Source organism: Neofelis nebulosa, chromosome 7 (genome assembly GCF_028018385.1).
Source record: "Neofelis nebulosa isolate mNeoNeb1 chromosome 7, mNeoNeb1.pri, whole genome shotgun sequence".
Taxonomy (NCBI): Eukaryota; Metazoa; Chordata; class Mammalia; order Carnivora; family Felidae; genus Neofelis; species Neofelis nebulosa.
Window position 1 is genome coordinate 100,715,826 of NC_080788.1, and position 25,580 is coordinate 100,741,405.

Sequence of the window (25,580 nt, forward strand, 5' to 3'; positions counted from 1 at the left end):
AGAACTGTCTTTAAACAGTAGAGAAGGAGAAGAAACTTAGTGAGCAAAACCAAAGCAGAGAGAGGGAAAGGCTGGCATTAATTATTTATAATTAATAAATTTCACCATCACCAATCCCTGTAGGGATTAAACAAGAGAGTACATCATCTGTTACATCACTGTGTCCTCTTTCTGTGAACACAGGAAAACATTTACATGTATCAAGAAAAGCTGTGTTCCCACCAAACAGTAGATTTATCTTCATGGATATTGAAAATCCTCCTCTGTACCTACACAGGTCATTCAGAAGTCTACAGCCACGTTTACACTATAATCTTAGTAACATGCAGTGTAGTGTCTTTAGCATGCAAACCTATTTGCTAATATCATATCTGATTGGTATTTTCTATGTGTATTTCTCTATTTATTCTCTATGCAATTTTATAAATGGCTTCAGATCCATTGTGGAATGAGGTGATGTGTTGAATGAATGAATGAATGAACGAATGAATGAATGAAAACACACATAACTTTCCTTCTATCTCCTCCTTTACAAGGTTACACATGCTGTTTCCCTTGCCTTTTACATTTCAGCTCCACTGTATTCTAAACCCATTCCTGTCCTGGGTTCTCTTCTTTCTCTCAGTGACCTAGGGTCTCAGTTAGACATCATCTTCAGCCTCTTCTGTGCTTTCTCTCTCAGGCAGTCACTAAAACCTGTCAGTTCTCACTTCATTTACTGCTGCACATCATTCCCCCTTTCCATTCTCAAGGAAAAATTCTTGTTCAGGTCCTCGTTACCTCATTCCTAGACTATTGCAATATTTTCCTAACTAATCTCCTTGGCTGCAGAACTTCTCCACTCCAAATCATCCTACAGATGCTGGATCATTATTCCTAAATGCATAGAAACTCTCTCGCCTTTCCTAAATGTAAACCACCAATTAATACTTTATAAAAAATATATGTGAAGATTCTTTTAAATCTAACCTATCTTTGAGGCTTTCTAGATGGTCTCTAGGTAACTAAAAAGATTTATCCAGTTATCTTATAAAAGATGGTCCCTAGGTAATGAAAAAGATTTATCCCCTCACCCTATTATTATAAATAATAAGGTATTTTTCATGCTCTTTATATTTTAATTAGCTCTATCAGCTATATGAGTCACTGAAATAATTGTGTCAATGCCTGCTTTCTGAATCCAGATGCCAAATGAGCCTTTCCTTTATTAGGCAAAAACCAGACTAACTCTCTATTTTGGACATTTTGACCTACACTAACCCTTTCTCACAATTTGTGCATAAAGGACAATGTTATATTTTAAGAGTACTTATTCCAAACTAGGAGTTTATCATAAACCCATTGCTTATGTTTCTCTTGACACCTCATCTAAGGTTTCTCCACCTCGTTTATCTGCTGGAAGCAACCCAACCATAAGCAGCACTTTAGCCAGTTGATTATCACCTATTAAATTCTTGTGTTGCCTGCTTCCAACACACTAGTTAAATGCTGCTTTGATCTAAACCCAATAACCCTCCCTTCCATTCCTTTTTTTTTTTTTTTAATTAAAAAAATTTTAAAGAAATCTCTATACCCAACATGGGGCTCGAACTCACAATCGCAAGATCAAGAGTCACATGCTCTATAGACTGAGCCAGCCAGGCACCCTACCCCTACCCCTTTGCCTTCCCCTTCCCCTCCCTTCCCTTCCCTTTTTGAGAGAGAATCCCAAACAGGCTCCACACTCAGCACAGAGCCTGATTCAAAGCTCAATCACATGACCAGGAGATAAGGACAGATTTCGATCACTTGAAATCAGGAGTCAGACACTTAAAGAACTGAGTCACCCAGGCACATCACCCCATTCCCTTTCGAACATAAGCAAATCTCATGATATCACACTTTCTGTTCTGATTTGATGTTTAACCCTCATGACAATGATACATTTGGTGATTGCTCACATCTTAAAAATAATCAGTGTAGGGCCCCTGGGTGGCTCAGTTGGTTAAGCATCTGACTTCAGCTCAGGTCCTGATCTCAAGGTTTGTGAATTTAAGCCTCGCATGGGGCTCTGTGCTGACAACTCAGAGCCTGGAGTCTGCTTCAGATTTTGCGTCTCCCTCTCTCTCTGCCCCTCTCCTGCTCACACTCTGTCATTCTCTCTCAAAAATAAATAAACATTAAAAAAAATATTTTAAAGAAAAAAAGAACAATCAATGTACACTTTGTTGTATGAGTATACAACACTTTGTGTTGTATGAGCAATAGATTCTAGCTATTCTGTTACCAGAGCTCATTCTTCTCAGCTCCAACATGAGTATGCCACACTTAAGACAGGTCTAAGCTGATGTTTTTCATGATTTTGATATGTTGTTTTTAAGAAGGAGGGGTTTCTAACCTCTTTGGAAACTCCAATCAAACATTAAAAAAATAAATTAATGTCTACTTTTTGGAAACAATTTAATATCTAAAGGAAATTAATTTTAAAGTTAAAATATTTGAGGGAATTTTTAAAGAAATATGTCACTGACATACCACTCCTAAAACTCTAAGAACATAAAATGAGCTAATGGTATTTGACAATAAAAACTGTTCCAGTTTTCCATTTTCATGGAATCTGTCAGAATCCCCATAAATTTGCAATGTATAAAATTGTTGCATGAAGCCCTGTGAGATTCAGCTTGACTCTTTCCCTGGCAGATTGCATTTGGCCTTGTCAGATATGATCAGGTAGATATGTGATCACAGGTCCAACAGATGTGAGCTGCCATTCCAAAAGGTACATAGTTGAAATTATCACTACATGATATAGATTTAGGAGATCAAATATATTCAAACAGACCCCAATGAAAGTCAGCCTTGAAACTACACTGGGTTCAAGCCACACACTGGGCATAAAGCTTACTTGAGAAAAAAAATGCAATGCAATACATTTTGAGGTGCTTGGCTGGCTCAGTCTGTAGAACACTAGACTCTTGATCTCAGGGTTGTGAGGTCAAGGCCCACATTGGGTGTGGAGTCTGCTTTCAAAAAAAATTAAAAAAAAAATAAACTGAAAGGGCTATTTCAGGTACTCTTAACCACAAATATTGTTCTCAAGTTCCAAGACATATATTGTAGACACATGTGGGCCAGCAAACATACTTACGATCTGTATCCTATAGTCTAGACCACTGTGTATCTGCCCAAGACTCACTAAAAGTCCTCCAGAAGCAAGACAACTTCTGGAAGCCATCAGCTTACCTCCCAATCCTCTATGGATGAAAAAGTTGACATCAAGTATAGATAGTTTCCTCTCAACACTTTGGATGAACATCCATGATTGGGTCAAAGGATTTATCAATCAACTTAAGACTTATTGTTTGTCTCTCCTTTATTTCTTTCCTTTTGTGTTGGTCTGTTTTGCTCTCTTCTCAACTACTTTCTTTCCCGTAAAATTCTCTAAACTAAATTTGCCTTTTGCAAAGAATTGCAGTGACCACCCAGTTTTCTAAATATTAAATTAATCTATAGCTTCAAAATTCACTAAAATATATATATTTTTAACTTTGATACATCTCTATATTTCAGTGGGATTCAAGACCCCAACCAATTAGCTGCTGTTACAGATATTTTTCAGAACTTCAAAGGGATGCAAGGACATCAGAAAATAAGGAGACATGTGACCAATTAGGCAAATTGGTCCAAATTATTTTTCCATAAAACCATGCAGGAATAACTGCATGATTTCCTCTTAATTCTCCCAGGGATTTTGTTCTCTACAATTAGACCAGTTAAGATCAGACTGTTATTAGTACCTATTCTCATTAAACAGCACCTCAATGGATATCCTTGCGTCTATTCTTTTAAATGTTTATTGTTTATTTTGAGAGAGAGAGAGTAAGTTTGAGCATATGCTAGTATGGGAGGGGGAGTGGCAAAAAGAGAGGGAGAGAGAGAATCCTGAGCAGGCTCCACACCTGTCAACACAGAGCCTGATCCAGGGCTTGAACCCATAAACCATGAGATCATGACCTAAGATGAAACCAAGAGTCAGATGTTCAACCAACTGAGCCACCCAGGTGCCCCACCTGGAGTCTATTTTTGAATAACGAAACAGCCTTCTTGTCTTTAACATACTAAAACGTAATCTATTTTCTCGACATGGTAATATGGCCTTTCCAAGCATTTAAACCCATTCAGCCATTTACTTACATTTTGAGAGCTTCACAAGATAACTTGCCAAGAGTTATCCAATACAGATTTTGTTGGCTTATACAAGGATTCCTGAACTATAATGTAAGATTCATAATTTATGTCTGATAACGGCCCCCAAAATAAAATAAGAAAACTCAATCTTGAGTTGCTTAAGAGGCTAATATAAATTTATTGGTTAAAATAGTCCTAAATACTAAAATTGCCCTAGTCTATTTCCTAGTCAGCCCATATAAAGTCTCATAATATTTAATGCATTTTTCTATAACTGGATAAATACATCAAAAAAGACAAAATAATCAGTAAAGGGGATAATAGTCACTCGGTTAATTAAAACTTATCAAACCAATCCTGTGAGACTTACTCTTCTGATTAGGCTTAGACTGACTAAAAATTGAATGCAAAACAGATTCCAATTTTTTTCATATTTGTAATTATCCTCATACATGTTTACCTTGTTCCACTCGTAACTGTTGACACTGCCCCAGAAAGACACACAGGCCCTTGAGAAAACTGATTCTTTAGGAGTTTGCTTTGAGAAAATTGTGTTCTTGCTTGTTTACTGTCTTTCTCTTCCATTAGAAACATAAGTTCCATGGGGCGCCTGGGTTGCTCAGTTGGTTAAACATCTGACTTCAGCTCAGGTCATGATCTCATGGTTTGTAGGTTCAAGCCCCGCGTCAGGCTCTGTGCTGACAGCTCAGAGCCTGAAGCCTGCTTCAGATTCTGTGTCTCCCTCTCTCACTGCCCCTCCCCGACTAGTTCTCTCTTTCCCTCTCTCTCTCTCAAAAATAAACATTAAAAATCTTTAAAAAGAAAAAAGAAACAGAAGTTCCAGGAGAAGAGGGTTTGTCTTTGTCTTATTCACCACTATGCCCTCAGTGCCTAGGTGTAATAGTGCCTGGCATGCAACAGATGTTCAAAAAGAATTTGCTGAATAAATAGGTTTCCCTCTTCCGCACGGATGGAGGACGATACAGAAGTATTCTCCACACTGGGAAGAACAGCCCAGCTGCATCTTCGTAGTGACCACATGTATAGTCTGTCATTGGTCATGCAGAGCAAGCAGTGTTCCACTCTCAGCAGCACCTGTCAGAACCAGGAGCTCAGGACCTTGGCTTTGTCACCCACTGTAACTTCAATAACCAAGACTGAGTCTTGGACACAAGTGTGCATCTCTGGAAATCCCAAGATTTATTTGGGGAGAAAGACATCGGAAGACATTGGCCCTCTGGTAATCAACTGCCATCATGATGTGGATATGTATGTTAATGGAATCATAGTTGTGTTTACCAGCTTTAGACACTGGGATTCCACTTCTATTTCCCATTTTGAATATGTATAATCAGCCTCCTTGACTCAATTATAAATTTCTCAAAGGCAGGCATTTAATATGAATGAGGAGTTTTATTAATTGATGAGGGAATGAGAATAGTCCTTGCAGGTTTAAATCAAGAGAAAGAAAGAACAATTAAAAGCAGGTCAAGACCTATCTTATCCTATGCTCTTCTCATAAGAGCTCAGAAAATATTTTTTTTTCTTTTTTAAGAGAGAAAGAGCACAAATGGGGAAGAGGGGTGCAGGGAGAGAGGCAGAGAATCCCAAACAGGATCCATTCAGCATGGAGCCCGATGCAAGGCTCAATCTCACAATCATGAGATGACCTGAGCCGAAACTGAGTCAGACACTTAACCCAGGTGCCCCCAAAATAATTTTAAAACCATATGATATAGGAAGATGCAGCGGCCTGAGGTAATATAATTCAACATCCAATGTGATCTGGTGGTGGTATCTGCTCATTATCTTTCAGAATAGCCAAAGACAAGCTTCTTTTTCCTGCTTGTTATTCAGAGACAGTAGCCTAAAAAGAACTTGACAAGAGTAATGGATCAAACTTGATTTAGCTGCTGACTTCTTGTGTGATCCTAATTCCAATATTTAACTTCTTTCCAACTGTATTTCCTCTTCTGCCAAACAAGGATATTTGGCTGTGTCACACAGAGTTGTTATAAAAGATCATAATATAGAAAGGCATTTAGAATGTAAACTATTCTATATTAAAATGTTCTAGCATCCCTTCAGTCATTGAATGCATTCTAAGCAGTATTATGTTGTGGGCCATTTGCTATCACTGAAAAAAACAGATGGTCCTCTATGTTACAAATTTATACAGATGACAAGGTCATTGTTTTGCAAAAATACATTGAAAGCAAAGAATCCTCTGAATAAAGTATTACTAAGAGGGCAGCCATTATTTCAGCCCAGAAAGTCTCAGCTACAATTTCCGCAGGATTTCCAAAAGTGGAAGAGAAATCAGCATACTGGGATTATTGAAAGCTACATCTGGCTCAGGCAAGCAGCTTACCTGTTTGCTTTTATTTTGACTCCTGGCTCAGAGCAGACAGTATTCTTGCCACCGATGCCTACAGACCGATATTACTCAGTTACTGTCAGCATCTCGCTGATGCAGAAACATCATAAGGGAAGCATTTCTACAGAGTTGGTTAAAAATGTAATGGATTGGGGTGCATCTGGTTCAGTAAAAAGTGCACGTGACTCTAGATCTCAGGGTCATGAGTTTGAGTCCCACACTGAGTGTAGAAATTACATACACACATACTTACATAAACATTTTGAAAACTGAATGGATTAATCAATGAATGTCAGAAAATTTTTGTAAATAAGACATATGCACAGGACGTAAGATATAAAGATTCGAAAAAGTTTGGAATTCCAAAAAGTTTCAAGTATTTCCTGTTTTTCTTATTATCATCAAGCAGTACAGTTTGGTGTTTGGTAAATACAAGTATAATTAAGAAAAAGACACAATTTGGGACTGCTGAGTGCCTCAGCTGGTTGAGAGGCTGACTTTGGCTCAGGTCATGATCTTGAGGTTTGTGGGTTCAAGCCCCGCACTGGGTTCTGTGCTGAGAGCTCAGAGCCTGGATCCTGCTTAGGATTCTGTGTCTCTCTCCCCCTCATGCTCTGTCTCTCAAAAAATGAACATTAAAAAAAAAAAAAAAAGACAATTTTATTTTCTGGTTAGAGAAGCACAGGGAAGCCATGAGGCATAATTTGAGAATCGGAGAATAAGGAGTGTCAGGCAGATGTTAAATAATAAACACTTAGGAGGTTTTCTGTTTTGTCTTAGAAGATTTTGCAGATGAATATTCTGTTTTCACCTCACATAGTCTAAGGTTTGAGCTCTTTTTTTTTTTTTTTTTTTTTTTTTTTTATTATTTTTGGGACAGAGAGAGACAGAGCATGAACGGGGGAGGGGCAGAGAGAGAGGGAGACACAGAATCGGAAACAGGCTCCAGGCTCCGAGCCATCAGCCCAGAGCCTGACGCGGGGCTCGAACTCACAGACCGCGAGATCGTGACCTGGCTGAAGTCGGACGCTTAACCGACTGCGCCACCCAGGCGCCCCAGGTTTGAGCTCTTTTAAATCAACAGACAGCATCTCTGCCTGAGTTCTTCGTTGCTGCAAGTTGAGCAAATATTCCACCCCCTCTTAAGAAAATGAAAAACAACTATGTAGCATTATTCTCTTGACTACTGTTGAAATATACAATGCAACTGTATATCTATATATCAATATGTTAAAACTACACAGCACCTGCTTGAGAATGTCCTCTAAGTGGGTGCATTTTCGGATGAGAGGATGCCATGGTATGAGAAAAAGGTGCTCCTCTTACTGATGAATTCTGCCTGAGCCAGAGCAGTTGGGCAAGCTCCCATTGGCTTCCTTGGCTGCAACCCTTTTTGCAGTGCACAAACCTTACAACTGTATAGAATAATTCATCAGTACTCAAAGATAATCATTATCACAGGTTGGCTTCCTGGAAACAACACTGTCCCACATCTGTCTGTGTTTTAGAATTTACAAAGCCCTTTTAATATTATCTTAATTTCTTCAAGAATCACTAAAGGAGATATTACTTCTATTAATTAGATAAAGAAGCTTAGATAGGTTAAAGTACATGACTAGTAAGTGACAAGACTGGGCATTACAGAACAAGCCTTTTATTTCACAATGTCCTTGCTCTAACAGCACCAGATCTGTTCCTTCTTTATTCTTGTTTAAACACATCAGATTTTTTGACCATTTTTGATACATCTGTTTCCTCTGCACTTAAAAGCATCTTTGTAGAACCCTCAGTCCCATGTCTTTCTAGAGCTTGGAGACCCAAAATCCAGACACCATAATATAGATCAAGTCACTTGTCAAGAGCCTTGATGGACTGAGTGTGTTGTGAGGGGATCCAAAGCACCAAAAAGTGCAGCCCCACGGCTTGAGTCAAGTATTGATCTCAGATGGATAGGTATTCATTGTTATTAAGCCTTACCTGTGTTTGCTTCTCTTGAGAACACAGCACTACCATTTAACACAATAATTTGACATCGTTCGTCAGATTGTTAATGCCATAACCTCAGGCTTTCCTTATTTTGTACCTGTAGCATTTCATCTTGGATCCTCAATGCCCACTTCAATGTGATCACTTATCGTATTCATTTTTAATATTTTTTCCAGTATTTGATTAACAACTATTTTCTCCTCCTGCCTGGTTTAGCAGCACTACAAATTTAGCTAACATACACTTTTAGCTACAAATTTAGCTAACTACAAATTTAGCTAACATTGATAGGACCCCTCTCAAAGGTGTTCAGTTGGGTAAGACAATGTCTCTAAATGCATTAGGGTAGGAGTCCACAAACTTTTTCTATAAAATGCCTGAGAGTGAACATTTTAGATTTTGCAGGCCCTATGGTTTCTGTTGCAACTAACCTACTCTGCCATTATAGCACAAAACCAGCCATAGATAATACATAAGCAAACAGGCATGACTCTGTTCCAATACAGCTTGCTTTATGGACACTAAAATTTGAATTTCATATCATTTTAACATGTCACAAAATACTATTTTCCTTTCAAGTTTTTTTTTTTTTTCCTGGCCATTTAAACATCCAAAAACCATTCTTAGCTCACAGACTGTACAAAAGCAGGCTATGACAGGGTGAGGTTTGGTAGCCTTGATACAGAGATCAATACTTATATATCTGCTAGGGGGTTAATATGTGAAATATATAAAGAACCCATACAATTCATTAGCAAAAACCCCAGACAATCCGATTAAAAAATGGGCAGAGGAACTGAATATTTTTCTAAAGAAGACACACAGATGGCCAACAGACACATGAAAAAGTATTCAATATCATTAATCATCAGGGAAATACAAATCAAAACCACAATGAGATGTCACCTCACACCTGTTAGAATGGCCATCATCTAAAAGACAACATATGGGGCACCTGGATGGCTCAGTAGGTTAAGCGTCTGACTTTGGCTCAGGTCATAAACTAATGGCTCGTGAGTTCAAGCCCCGCCATTGGGCTCAGTGCTGACAGCTCAGAACCTGGAGCCTGCTTCAGATTCTGTGTCTTCCTCTCTCTCTCTGCCTCTCCCCCCACTCGTGCTCTCTCTCTCTCTCTCTCAAAAATTAATAAACATTTAAAAAAATTTTTAATAATTAAAAAAAAGATAAGATATAGTGAGCGTTACCAGGGATGTAAAGAAAAAGGAACTCTCGGGCACTTTTGGTGGGAATGTAAATTGGTGTGGCCACTGTAGAAAACTATATGAAGGACCCTCAAAAAAATTAAAAACAGAACTATCAGTTGATCTAGCAATTCCACTTCTGGGTACTTATCCAAAGGAAATGAAATCACTATGTTGAACAGATATCTGCATCCCCCTGTTCCTTGCAGTATTATTTACATTAGCCAAGACAGAAACAACCTAAGTGTCCACTGACAGATAAATAGACAAAGAAAATGTGGAGATACTTGGGTGGCTCACTTGGTTAAGTGTCTGACTCTTGATTTCAGCTCAGGTCATGATTTCAGGGTTCGTGAGATCAAGCCCACATCCAGCTCCCTGCTGATTGCACGGGGCCTACTTGGGATTCTCTCTCTCCCTCTCTCTGCCCCTCCCCAATTCGGGCACGTGCACTCTCTCTCTCTCTCTCTCTCAAAGTAAATAAATAAACTTTTTAAATTTTTTTAAATGTTTTATTTATTTTTGAGAGAGAGAGAAAGAGAGAGAGAGGAAGCATGAGCAGGGAGGGACAGACTGAGAGGGAGACAGAATCTGAAGCCGGCTCCAGGCTCTGAGCTGTCAGCACAGAGCCCAACATGGGACTCAAACTCACAAGTGCGGAGATCCTGACCTGAGCCAAAGTTGGACATTTAACTGACTGGGCCACCAGGCACCCCAATGAACCTTTTTTTAAAGGAAAATGTGGTGTACAAACACACACACACACACACACACACACACACACACACACACACAAAGAGTATTATTTGGCCATAAAAAAGAAGGAAATTCTGCCATTTGCTACAACATAGATAGACCTTGAGGGCATTACGCTAAGTGAAATAACTCAGACAAAGACCTATACTAAATGATCTCACATACATCTAAAATCTAGCAGAACCAGCTCATAGAGACAGAAAATAGACTTGGGGCTTCCAGAGGCAAGTGTGGGTGGGGTGGATGAAGGTGGTCAAAAGATGTAAACTTCTAGGTATAAGACGAATAAGTTCTGGGGATATAAACTACAGCATGGTGACTAAAGTTAACAAAACCGTATAATATATATGAAAATGGCTAATAGAGTAGACCTTAAAAGTTCTTATCACAAGAAAAAAATTTTAACTATGTGAGATGACAGATATCACAGTACGCCTGATAAAGAATTCAAAGTAACGGTCAAAGTAACCAAACGTATTGTGTGGTGATCATTACACAATATATACACATATCAAATCATCATGCTATAGTCCTAAAACTAATACAATGTTACATGTCAATTACATTTCAATAAAAACAGAAAAATGTAAAATAAGTCTACTATCTTCCTTAAATATTCTATTAATTTTGTACACAGGTATAATCCAGATGATACGTTCTTATGAAAAGCCATTGAAATATAAATATATAAAAATATGTTATAAATTTCAGATGCCCAAGGTAACTGAGTCTATTCTAAACAATATCATTTATACATTGATAAATATTACATATATATAGATAGTCATCACGTATTGAAGAACCATTTGTGAACTATTACTGTGAACTTAAATAAAGGACACATGAAAAAGCAAGATGCAGTCCTTTTAGGGAATTAAAACTTTAGTGGCAGAAGCTTATGTTAGAAATAAATATATAAATATATACTAAAATATATATGTGTGTATGTGGGTGTGTATCTCTCTCTCTCTCTCTCGAAATGGTAGGAGGGGCAGAGTCACTGTTGGGAACCAAACCCCTCGCAAGACTAATCACAAAGAGGAGGGACAGCACAAGAAGGGAGAAGAGCAGACCCACACAAGGCACACCAGGCACAGGGGACCTGCCTGCACTGGGAAGATGAGTCCCCATAATATTTTGGCTTTGAAAACCAGTGGGGCTTAATTTTGTGAATTTTTGCCATCAGTAGGGCTTAACTCTGGGTACTTTAAAACTCAGCAGGCTTAGTTTAGGGACAGGCAGAGGATGATACAAAACTGAGTCCCCACCCTTAAAAAGCCACAATAACAAATAGCCCCTTGGGATACAGCATAGAAGCAGCAGTTTGAAAAGCACATGGGGTATATGAGAAGGTTTATTTACTAATCTCAGAACATGCGCTGGAGGGGGCAGGAATATTTAGGAGACTTCTCCAAGAACAAGTGCTGGCAGATGCCATTTCTCTTCACATCCCCACCAATCCCCACCCCCTCGCCCAGACAGCAGGACATTTAGGGGAAACACTGTGATCACTGTCCACCCAACTCGATAACACCAGGCAAACTGCCCCCACATTCTCCTGCAAACCCACCCCCATCCAACGTGCCCCACTAGTAGGCATCCGTCCAAATCAGCTCCTGCCTCAACACACCCTGCAGGCATCCCCGGCAGGGACCAGTGCCACTCCAAAGTGACTCCTACACTGGAGAGAGGGAAAGATAACTACACAGACCAGTGCACCCATAGTCCCAACAGCCAAACCTTATGATAACCTGCAGTGCAGAGCAAGTACCCTGCAGATCAGTGCATCTGCAACCCTGGACTGGGGGCAAGCATTTGACCTGACTGCTGGCCCACCCACCCATGAAAGCCTCACAGAGGACAATGTAGGGAGAGTGCCCTACAGGTTGGTGTGACTACAGCTAAGGGGCCGAGGGCAGGCTTTTGGTCTGACAGCTGATACCACCAACTACAAACCGACAGCGGCCACAGACTGGCCCCTTAACAACACAGGCACCAAACCCTTCCTGTACCCACAGCAGGCAAAGTGGACCACTGCAGCCAACTGGACTGAAGGTAAATGCAACTCAGATAAACCAGTATGGCACATGTAGTCTAATAGGAGACACTCCTGAAGCACCTGGTCCCAGTGGACAGGATGCATTGGGCTACATGGCCCTCTTCTTCATAAGACCACTACTTTCAAGAGCAGGAGATGTAACTGACTTTCCTAATACATATATGTATAGAAATATACATAGAGTTAGACAAAATGAGGAGACAGAGGAATATGCCCCAGATAAAAGAAGAGAACAGAACAAAAATCACAGCAAAAGAGCTAAGTGAAATGGAGATAGGCAGTATGCCTGATAAAGAATTCAAAGTAACAGTCACACAGACATTCACTGGACTCGAGAAAAGAGTGGAGGACTTCAGTGAGACCCTCAACAAACAGAGACAAAACGTAAAAACAGAACCAGTCAGAGACAAAGAACTCAATAACTGAAATAAAAAATATAGGAGAGGGAATCAATAGTAGATTAGAGGAGGCAGAGGAATGGATCAATGACTTGGAAGACAAGGTAAGGAAAAGAGGCCAAGCTGAATAGTAAGTAAATAAATTAAATAAACAAATAAACAAATAAATAAAATAAAAAATGAGAATGGGTTAAGAGAACCAAACATCATCAAGCATAATAATATTTACCTTACAGGGATCCCAGAAGAAGACAGAGAAAAGGGGGCAGAAAATGTATTTGAAGAAACAACAGCTGAAAACTTCCCAAATCTGGGAACAGAAACAGACATCAAAATCTAGGAGGCATGGAGAACTCCCAACAAAATCAAACCAAGGAGGTCCACATCAAGACACATTGTAATTAAAATGGCAAATGATAGTGAAAAGAGAATTTTTAAAGCAGCAAGAGAAAAAGAAAACAGTTACATACAAGGGACCCCCCCCCCCCAACAAGGCTGTCAGCTGATATTTTGGCAGCAACTTGGCAAGCCTGAAGGGAGTGGCATGACATGTTCAAAGTGCTGAAAAAAAAAAAAAAAACTGCAACCACAAATACACTATCCAGCAAGGTTATCATTCAGAATAGAAGGAGAGACAGAAAGTTTCCCAGATAAACAAAAACTAAAGGAATTCATGATCAGTAAACCAGCCTTATAAGAAATGTTAAAGAAAATTCTTTGAATGGAAAGAAAATGCCATAGTCAGGAGTAAGAAAATTAGGAAAGGGATAAGAGTTCACAGGTACATGCAAACATAGAATAAAAGTAGTAGATGAATCACTTGTAAAATCAGTATGGGAGTTAAAGCACAAAAACAGCAAATCAATTATATCTACAAAATTCAGTCAAGGCATTCATAAAATAAAATGATGTGAAGTATCAAATCATATACATAAAACATGGGGAGGGGAGTAAAAATTTAGTGCTTTTTAGAATGGATTTGGACTTAAGTGACCATCAATTTAACATAGACTGCTATGTGCATAAGATGTTATATATGAACCTAATGATAACCACAAATCAAAAAGCTGTAATAGATACACAAAAAATAAAGAGAAAGGAACCCAAGCTTAACACTAAAGAAAGCCATCAAAAAGCAAGGGAAAAGAGCAAGAGAAGAAGAAAGGAACAGAGAAGAACTACAAAAACAACCGTAAAACAAGTAACAAATGGCACAAAAGCATATACCTATCTATATTACTTTTGGTGTAAATGGACTAAATGCTCCAATCAAAAGACATAGGGTACTGAATGATAAAAAATCTAAGACCTGTATATATACTGTCTATAAGAGATTCACTTCAGACCTAAAGACACATGCAGACTGAAAGTGAAGGGATGGAAGAACATTCACCATGTAAATGAATGTGAAAAGAAAGGTGGGGTAGTAATACTTGTGTCAGCCAAAACAGACTTTAAAACAAAGACTGTAACAAGAGACAAAGAAGGACACTACACAATGATAAAGGGAACAATCCAACAAGAGTATAACAATTGTAAATATCTATGCACCCAATATGAAAACACCTAAATATATAAAGCCACTATTAATAGGCATATGGAAGAAACCGACAGTAATAAATACTCACAGGGGACTCTAACACCCCACTTACATCAATGGATACATCATCCAGACAGAAAATTGACAAGAAAATAGTGGCTTTGAATGACACATTAGACCAGATGGACCTAATAGATACATTCAGAACATGCTATCCAAAAAGAGTGGTATACAGATTCTTTTCAAGTGCCCATGGAACATTTTCCAGAATAAGTCAGATGTTAGGCCATAAATTTGTCTCAATAAATTTAAAAAGTCTCAATAAATTAAAAAATGTAGAGGGACGCCTGGGTGGCTCAGTCAGTTAATCATTGAACTTTAGCTCAGGTCATGATCTCGCGGTTTGTGAGTTTGAACCCTGCGTCGGGCTCTGTGCTGACAGCTCGGAGCCCGGAACCTGCTTCGGATTCTGTGTCTCCCTCTCTCTCTGCCCCTCCCTCACTCACATTCTGTCTCTCTCTCAAAAATAAACATTAAAAATAAATGTGGAAATCATATCATGCATCTTTTCCAACCACAACAGTATGAAACTAGAAATCAATCACATGAAATAATCTGGAAAAAACACAAAGCATAGAAACTAAATAACATTCTACTAAACAATGAGTGGGCAAACCAATAAATCAAGGAGGAAATAAAAAAAAATACATGGACACAAATAAGTGAAAACACAATGGTCTAAAATCTTTGGGATGTGGGGCACCACCTGGTAGTTCAGTCAGTTAAGAATCCGACTTAGGCTCAGATCATGATCTCACAGTTTGTGAGTTCAAACTCTGTGTAGGGCTCTGTGCTGACAGTTTGGAGCCTGGGACCTGCTTCACATTCTGTGTCTCCCTCTCTCTCTCTCTCTCTCTCTCTCTGCCCTTCCCCTGCTCACACTCTCTCTCAAAAATAAATAAACATTTAAAAAAATTTAAATCTTTGGGATGCAACAAAGCTGTTCTAAGAGGGAAGTTTATAGCAATACAGTTCTACCTCAAGAAACAAGAAAAATCTCATAAGAACAACCTAATCCTACAAGTAAAGAAGTTAAATTAAAAAAAAAAAAAGTCCAAAGCAAGTGGAAGGAAGGAAATAATAAAGATTAGAGCAGAAACAAATGAAATAGAGATTAAAGTAACAATAGAACAAATCAGTGAAACCAGGAACTGTTCTCTGAAAAGATCAACAAAGTTGATAAAACTTAGCTAGACTTATCAAGAAAAAAAGAGAGGATCCAAATAAATAAAATCAGAAATGAAGGAAGAGAAATAACTGACATCACAGAAGTGCAAAGGATTATGGATTATAACAGAATATTATGAAAAAATATATACCAACAAACTGGACAACCTAGAAAAAAAAAATGGATAAATTCCTAGAAACATACAACCTTCAAAACTAAATCAGGAAAAAATTGAAAATTTAAACAGACCAACTACTAGCAATGGATTGACTCAGTCATTGAAAAACTCCAACAAATAAATGTTCAGGACCAGATGGTCTCACAGGCAAATTCTACCAAACATTTATAGAAGAGTTAATACCTATTTTTCTTAAACAATTCCAAAAAATAGAAAAGGAGAGAAAGCTTCTGAATTCATTCTATGAGGCCAGCATTATCTTGATACCAAAACCAGATAAAGACACTGCAAAAAAAGAAAACTACCAATATCTCTGATGAACATCAACGTGAAAATCCTGAACACAATATTAGCAAACTGAATCCAACAGTACATTTAAAAAATCATTCACCATGATCAAGTGGGATTTATTCCAAGGATGTAAGGGTGTTTCAATATTGTAAATCGATCAATATGATACATCACATTAACAAGAGAAAGCACAAAATCCATGATTATCTCAATAGATGCAGAAAAAGCATTTGACAAAGTATAATATCCATTCATGATAAAAACTCTCAACAAAATAGGTTTAGCGGAAACATTATTATATCTCAACATAATAAAGGCCATTTGTGAAAAACCCACAGCTAACATCATACAAAATGATGAAAAACTGACCGCTTCTCCTCTAAGGTCAGGCACAAAACAAATATGTCCATTGTCACCACTTCTATTCAACATAGTACTGGAAGTCCTGACCACAGCAATCAGACAAGAAAAAGAAATAAAAGGCATCCAGTGTGGTAAGAAAGAAGTAAAACTTTCACTATTTGCAGATGACATTATACTATACATAGAAAATCTTAAAGAATCCACCAAAAAACTACTAAAACTGATAAAAAAAATTCAGTAAAGTCACAGGATACAAAATTAATATATAGATACCTGTTGAATCTCTTTAATTATGAAGTAGCAGAAAGAGAAATTAAGAAAACAGTCCCATTTACAAGTGCCCCCAAAAGAATAAAATACCTAGGAATAAACTTAGCCAAGGAGGTGAAAGACCTGTGCTCTGAAAACTATAAAACACTGATAAAAGAAATTGTATATGACACAAATGGAAAGATATTCCATGCTCAAGGATTGGAAGAATTAATATTGTTAAAATGTCAATACTACCCAAAGGAATCTACAGATTCAATGCAATCCCTATCAAAATAAGAACAGATTTTTCACAGAATTAAAACAATTAATCCTAAAATTTGTATAGAACCACAAAAGACCCTAAATAGCCAAAGCAATCTTGAGAAAGAAGAACAAAGCTGGAGGTATCACAATCCCAGATTTCAAGATATAATACAAAGTTTAGTAATCAAATCAGTATGGTACTGGCATAAAAATAGACTCATAGACTGATAGAACAGAAGAGAGCCCAGAGATAAAACTACAGGTATATGGTCAATTAATCTATGACAAAGGAGGCAAGAACATACAATGGGGAAAACACAGTATCTTCAACAAATGGTGTCAGGAAGACTGGATAGCTACATGCATAAGATGAAACTGAACCACTTTCTTACACCATAGATAAAAACAAACACAAGAAAGATTAAAGACCTACATGTGAGACCTGAAACCATAAAACTCTTAGAAAAAAAACATAGGCAATAATTTCTTTGACATCAAGTACAAAAACATTTTTCTAGATATGCCTCCTCAGGCAAGGGAATAAAAAGCAAAATTCAACTATTGGAACTACACCAAAATAAAAACACATTTGCACAGCAATGCAAACAATCAACAAAAATCAAGGCAACCTACTGAATGGGAGAAGATATTTGCAAATATATATCTGATAAGGGGTTAATATCTAAAATATATAGGGGTGCCTGGATGGCTCAATCGGTTGAGCAACCAATTCTTGATCTCGGCTCAGGTCATGATCTCATGGTTTGTGAGTTCAAGCCCTACATTGGGCTCTTTGCTGACAATGGAGAGTCTGCTCAGGATTCTCTGTCTCCCTCTCTCTCTGCCTCTCCCTCACTCATGCCTGTGCTCTTTCCCTCTCTCTCTCAAAAATAACATTAAAAAAAATAAAGATTTACAAAATATATAAAGATCTTATACTCAACACCAAAAAAAAAAAAAAAACCCTTCAAATATTCTAATTAAAAAATGTGCAGATGACCTTAATAGACATTTTTCCAAAAAAGATATACAAATGGCCAACTGACACATGAAAAGATGGCCAACATTGGTAACTGTCAGGGAAACTCAAATCAAAACCACAATGAGATATTACCCTACACCTGCCAGAATGGCTAAAATAAAAAGCATAAGAAATAACAAGTATTGACAAAGATGTGAAGGAACCCTTGTGCACCATTAAGAATGCAAAGTGGTACAACCTCTGTGAAAACAACACGGAGTTTCCTCAAAAAATTAAAAATAATATTACCATATGATCCAGCAATTCCACTATTGGATATTTATCCAAAGAAAATGAAAATACCATTTTGAAAAGATATATGCACCCCTATGTTTACTGCAGCATTATTTACAATAGCCAAGATATAAAAGCAACCCACGTGTGCATCTGTGGGTGAATGGTTAAAGATGTACTGTGTATATACAGAGATAGAGATACCAATATAGATTACAGAATATTATACAGCCATAAAAGGGATGGTATCTTGCCATTTGCAACAACATGAATGGATCTAGAGGGTACAATACTATGTGAAATAAGTCAGACTGAGAAAGACAAACACCATATGATTCCCCTCACATATGGAATTTAAGAAACAAAACAAGTAAACAAAGAAAAAAAGGGGAAAAAACAGACTATTAAATACAGAGAACAAAATGGTGGTTTCCAGAGGAAAGGTAGGTGGGAGGTGGGTGAAAGAGAATAAGGGTAAACTTCTCGTGATGGGCACTGGGAAATGCAGAGAATTGCTGAATCATTATATTGTATAGCTGAAACTAATATAACATTGTGTGTTCATTAAAAATAAGTAAAATACTCTGTCCCAAAAATAAATAAAAAACATTGAAAAAAAATTTAAAAAAAAAAAAAAAAAGGGGCGCCTGGGTGGCGCAGTCGGTTAAGCGTCCGACTTCAGCCAGGTCACGATCTCGCGGTCTGTGAGTTCGAGCCCCGCGTCAGGCTCTGGGCTGATGGCTCGGAGCCTGGAGCCTGTTTCCAATTCTGTGTGTCTCCCTCTCTCTCTGCCCCTTCCCCGTTCATGCTCTGTCTCTCTCTGTCCCAAAAATAAATAAAAAACATTGAAAAAAAATTTAAAAAAAAAAAAATAAGTAAAATAAATAAAATAAAAATAAAACCATTCTTAGTTCACAAGCTGTACAAAAGCAGGCCAGAGTTTGGCAAGGTTTGTTGGCCCTGATGTGGAAATCCTTGTTTCTATTAACATTTTATGAGCTAGGGGCACCTGGGTGGCAGTTGGTTAAGCGTCCGACTTCGGCTCAGGTCATGATCTCACGGTTCGTGAGTTCAAGTCCCGCATCAGGCTCTGTGCTGACAGCTCGGAGCCTGGAGCCTGCTTCAGATTCTGTGTCTCCCTCTCTCTCTGTCCCTCCCCTGCTTGTGTTCTGTCTGTCTCTCTGTCTCTCAAAAATAAACAAACATTAAAAGAAAAAAAATAAAAACAACATTTTGTGAGCTAGATAGGCACAACTATAACTTTCATGCTCACTATTCTCACTTCCCCAGGCAGTAAAATCACTAGAACCAAGCCCTAAAGACCAGGGATAAAAACTAATAAAAATGCATTTGATGAAATAAAGTTGAAATTATAATCTAGAAACAACTGCTCCCTTCAAGTTTAATTACATATCACTGTAGCTAAGAATATTCATTTATTCATATGAGGTTTCATATTTTCATATTTCCCTTTTCCCTTCAAACTTCAGTTTTATGAAGTGTCACAGAAAAAAAATAAATGAAAAGATTTTTGACTCCACATTAATAATAAATAGCCTCAGGCAGTGAACACTGGCCACTCCTGATGTTACCCTTGGCTCTGAAGTCTGATTGACCATGTCAAATTCTTCCTGTCTTGAGTGATTTTAATTCAGGTCCCCACCGTCCAGGTCCATGGTACTTGATTTCCGGTTTGGTTACATGCTTCTGTAAGTTAAACAAATGATTTGGATTCAGGACAGTAGGTTCTAGACAAATCCTGTCTCAAGAGGAATTTCAAGCTGGCAGGATACACTAGGAAGAAGGAGAAAGAAATGGGTAAATTACCTGTGGTGAAAAATTTAAAGTGGCCTCTAGACTACTGGCCTCATTAAGAGTTCAGACCTAAAAACACTACACACTAGAAGACAAAAAAAAAAAAAAAAAAAAATCTGTATCCTGTGGATTTAGCTATTTGGGGCTTTAGCTATGAGGTCTGGACTATAGACTGTTGTCTAAACCTTCCTAGTTTTCACCAGGCTGACTCTTGTGGTCTCAACCCCTTTGCCTCATTCTGCCCTCTAGTGCCTCTGCTCCTGGCTGCCTCTACCTCAGCTGGAGATTTCTTTTCTTTTTTTTTCTTTTTTTTTAAGCTTATTTATTTATTTTTGAGAAAGAGAGAAAGAGCAGGGGAGGGGCAGAGAGAGGGAGAGAGAGAATCCCAAGCAGGCTCCACACTGTCAGTACAGAGCCCGCTCAACAGAGGGCTCAAACTCACAAACCGTAAGATCGTAACCTGAGCCAAGGGTCGGACACTCAACTGACCCAGGTGCCCCTCAGCTTGGGATTTCTGGGTTTCTGCCTTTAACTCACTTCCACCTCCATTGTGTGGCTGTCCCATGGCTGTCCCTTTGAATTAGGGAGACTCTTTCCTTGGTGTTCTGCTCTTTTCAAAGGGCATAGTTGAGTTCTTGGGGACAAGAAGAATGCAAATTAAAAATAGAAGGTACTACGTTTCTGTATCAAAGCAATAGTGAATATATAATACAAACATGAATCTATATATGTATATTTAATGCTGTTAGAGGTGTCAGGAAACATATTCTCACACAATGTAGGTACATGTGTAAATCAGAACACCAGACAGCCCTGTTGTGATACAATTTGACAACATACATCAAGAGCCATAAAACTGTTTGTATCCTTTAATTGCATAGCCCATTTCTAGGAATATAGCCTAGCAGAAGAAATTTAATATAGAAAAAAACTTTCAGCAGAAAGATATTCACTATAACATAATTATGACAGAACAAGGGAAACCCACATATCCAACCAGGGGGGAAGACAATTGTTAACTAAGCTGCATATAGTTGATGAGTAGTGTTAGTGTTTACAATACAAGAAAAGGTGAAAAAAAACTACAAAATTGTATGTACAGAAGGATTCCCACTATTAAAAAGGATATTTGCATAGGAAAAAAAGAAGAAAAATTCCAAATAATAGTTAATTTCTTCTTCATACTTTTATGTACTTGATATTTACTACTGTATATACACTAGATGATCAGGGAGAAAATCAGTACGGCATTACATGGTATATAACACTGTACGTACACCAGAAGGATCAGGGAAAAGGGTTAGTGATATATTGCTTACGGAAAAGAGCTGAACATAAAGTTGCATATGCAAAATAAATGCAGTGATTAAAAAAAAAACAGTCTACGTCAAGGACATCAAACTTAAATACCTACGGAAGCCAATAGGCAGCATAAAAAAATAAAAGAAACCGCACTGGGACAATGGCAAATTGGCAAGCACGGGTTCCTTTTGAAGGTGACTCTCTCCTTAGCTCCTGCCATTTGAAAATACAGGTTCGATTTTTCAAGAAAAATTCCATATCTGGATTTAATTAAAAATCTCTTCATTTTTGCCTGTTAAAAATCTAATTTTTAGATTTTTAGATTTTTAGATAAATACACTGCATGAGCCCAATAAAACATGCCAGATTTTTTTTAGCTGAAAGACTGCTCATTTGTGTCTTCTGCTTGATATCTGAATAAATACACACATGCACACAGAAATAGACCTTAGAGAGAATCCAGCCAAAATGGAAGCAGTCATCATGAATGATGGAACTCTGGTGATTCCTACTATTTTCTATGCTTTCATATATTCTAAATTTTCTTTGATATGCACAGATGATGCTCTTATAATGAAAACTTCAAAACATTATTTTTCACCATCGTACAGACAGAGTTTATCTTTTTTGAGGGTTTCTCAGGATCTGGAGCTTCTTTTTCTCATTCCTTTCTGCATATTATAGCCACTAAATTCATCTTTTAGTTGTTCTGTTTTGTAAATTTTACTTTAAAAAAATGTTTTTAATGTTTGTTTATTTTTGAAAGGAGAGAGAGAGAGAGACAGAGCGTGAGTGGGGGAGGGGCAGAGAGAGAGGGAGTCACAGAACCCGAAGCAGGCTCCAGGCTCTGAGCTGTCAGCACAGAACCTGACATAGGGCTTGAACTCATGATCCATGAGATCATGACCTGAGTGAAGTTGGATGCCCAAGAGACTGAGCCACCCAGGCACCTCAGCTTTTAGTTGTTCTTAATAGGGATTTTACAAACAGCGCCGACAGATCATACATAGGTGCAAGACTTAAAGATACCAGCATAAAAAATGACAACCATGTCAAGTGGACAGTAAAACAGGATGTCATTTTGATGTCACTGCCTAGTCTCTCTCTCCCCACCCCCTTGCCTCTGTCGCACTGAAACCCAATCAAAAGGAATCGCATCCCTCCAGCCTAGTTGACTGTAACAGGTCAGCTGAGGAGGAGAAGAGGAGAGGCAGTAATTAAGCAAGAGTTGATGATTTGGAAACAGTGAAAGATTTTACAATTTACCCCAAATTATTTTAATAATTCTCTTTTAAAGCTGAGCTGTTTCTGCAGACATAAAAAAAAAAAGGTAACAGAAGACCATCTCCAATTCTACTCAAGACAGAGGTGCAGATCTTGGAGAAAAACTATAAAGGAAGTTAGATTTGCCCTTCTACAAGTCAAGTACCATTAAGGGCCTTTTTAATTTCCTTTACATTTCCCTTGTAAGCTCAAAGGGACGTTCAAGTTTCACTTTATGTTCAGAGGTGGCACGCCCTGTGCATGGCAGGAATCAGACTTTCACTCTTTCGTTTGCTTCTCCTTGAGAATGTGCCCTGGGTTGGGGGTGCTTAGACATCACAGGAAAGTATTTGGGAAGGTGGGTTTGGAGGGAGTCCTAGAGCCCTGCCGTGGGCAGGGGTAGTGAGGTCAAGTGGTGGGGAGAAGGGTTTGCATACTTTTGAACTTGTGCCAGGACTGCTTGATTTTCCCTTGGCTTTTTCCCCTGAGAGGTTCGACGCTTTGTGTCAGTGATAATGCCAGTAAGTGCTTCACAACCAGGTCTCTGGGGGGAAGAGCCTTGATTTACAGCATTTGCTGATTTTTGCCGTGTCAGCACTCCCACCAGAGCTGACTTCCAGCCATCACTCTGCCACGACTGAATGCAGAGCTGGAGAGATGTACACACCTGGCTCCTCCAGCACGCCACTAGTTTAGCCCCGCTGGTCCAGAACGGTCAGGCCAAAGGGTCTGTTGCTTTGCAGCAAGGTTGCTCGGCCCTGTCGGTTGTTCTGGCTATGAAATCCAGCTCTATTCTGCTGCTGCTTTGATCTCCTTTGGTTGGACACAGTCTTACTCTGGGATCTTTTTTAGCTTGTCCGATTAACAATCTTTTCTCACCACATTTTATTGCTGTATCTCCCTTCCTGTATTTTATCTTTGTCATTTTATTGATTTTTCTCTTTACCACTTTTCATTGCAGATGGAGAACACTGAATCTGGAATCCCCCCTTTCTTTAAAAAGGTGGAGAGCTGGGGCGCCTGGGTGGCGCAGTCGGTTAAGCGTCCGACTTCAGCCAGGTCACGATCTCGCGGTCCGTGAGTTCGAGCCCCGCGTCAGGCTCTGGGCTGATGGCTCGGAGCCTGGAGCCTGTTTCCGATTCTGTGTCTCCCTCTCTCTCTGCCCCTCCCCCGTTCATGCTGTCTCCCCTCCCCCGTTCATGCTGTCTCTCTCTGTCCCAAAATTTAAAAAAAAAAAAAATTAAAAAAAATTTTAAAAAAAGGAAAAAAAATTAAAAAAAATTAAAAAAAAAAAGGTGGAGAGCTCATGCCATGGTAGGTGCTCACTTTGGCAGCACGTGTACTAAAATAGATACAACAAGGGGCACCTGGGTGGCTCAGTCCACTGAGCATCCAGCTCTTGATTTCAGCTCGGGTCACGGTCCCAGGGTCATGGGATCGAGCCCTGCGTCGGGCTCTGTGCTGAGCATGGAGCCTACTAAAGATTCTCTCTCTCTCTACCTCTGCCCCTCTCCCCCACTTGCTCTCTCTCTCTCTCTCTTTCCCTTAGACGAAAATAGATACAACAGAGAGAAGACTGGTATGGCCCCTGCACAAGGATGACATACAAATGTGTGAAGCAGTCTATATTGTTCCCAGGGACCATCTCTCTATACGGCGGTGCCGGATGACTCAGACACATGAGTAGGCAGGGACGGCTTTTTTCTCTAACTCTGAGTTAACTCTGTCACTGCGGCCATCATGAGTCTGTCTGTTCAGCAGTTCTTGAACTGGCATGGGTAGAATATGCACTGGGCTGGAAGTCAAAGTCTGACTCCACCACCAGCTTCCCGTGTGGTCTGCTACATGTCATGTAAACCTCTCAGGAACTCATTCTTCCTGAATTGATCCTCCAGCAACAAAAGGTCGCTCATTCCTGACTGCCATGGGCAAAATATAATCAAGTGAAAATGTTCTCAGTTGGATCTGTCACTTCCTCTCCAACCAGGCCTCTAAGCATCACTGCTTCCATCTTGTGTTGACTTGTATTCTGTCAGGAAACGGAAATCCCAAGCTCATTAGAAACTGCTTAATTTTTATAGGAAGGGCGCAGGAGGAAACCTATCTTTACCTGCACGGCCCAGATTGCTGTGCGAGCCTTGCTTTGTGTTCCCTTTCTCCCTCCATGCATGCCTAAACCTGCTATCCTTTTGTGAACAGAACTGCCCCCATGACCATCCTCGTCATCTTCTTTGTGTTACACCCCTGACCCCTGAGTATCTAGAAAATGAAACTGAAAATTAGAAAAAAAAAAAAAAAAGAGAGAGATCCTCTCAATTCATTGAAAACAGTTCTGAGGGTCAAAATGACAATATAATTACTTCATTTTCACTACAAAAGTAGAACATGTTCTTTGCAGAATATTAGGAAATATGGTTAGCAAAATGAAATAAGCAAAGACCACTCATAGTTCTAACAACCAGATATAACCACTGTAAAACACAACCGGCATATATCTTTCTAGATATATACACAGATTTTGGGTTCACAAAATGAGTTAACACGGTACATTCTGTTTGGCAACCTTTGCCTTTCTATGTCCATAAACACATTTTCACTCTAACACTTTTAATGATAGTGGTGTGAGTATCCCCTGGGATTCATATACTTTATTTCACCTATCCCCTATAGCTGGGCATTTAGGTTGTTTCTCATATTTTGCATTCTTCTATACACATTTTTACATATTTGCGTGATTGTTCTTTTGGTCTAAATTTCTTTGTTTTATTTTTTAAATGTTTTATATTTTTTTGAAAGAGAGTGAATGGGGGAAGGGCAGAGAGAGAGGGGGACAGAGGATCCAAATCAGGCTCTGTACTGACAGCAATAAGCCCGACATGGGGCT

At 38.8% G+C, this 25,580-nt stretch overlaps 1 pseudogene; it reads left to right on the top strand.

Annotated features, from left to right (window-relative positions):
* The first annotated feature begins 24,231 nt into the window (after positions 1-24,231).
* On the top strand, positions 24,232-24,329 carry LOC131518371 (U6 spliceosomal RNA; annotated as a pseudogene).
* Positions 24,330-25,580: the final 1,251 nt, after the last annotated feature.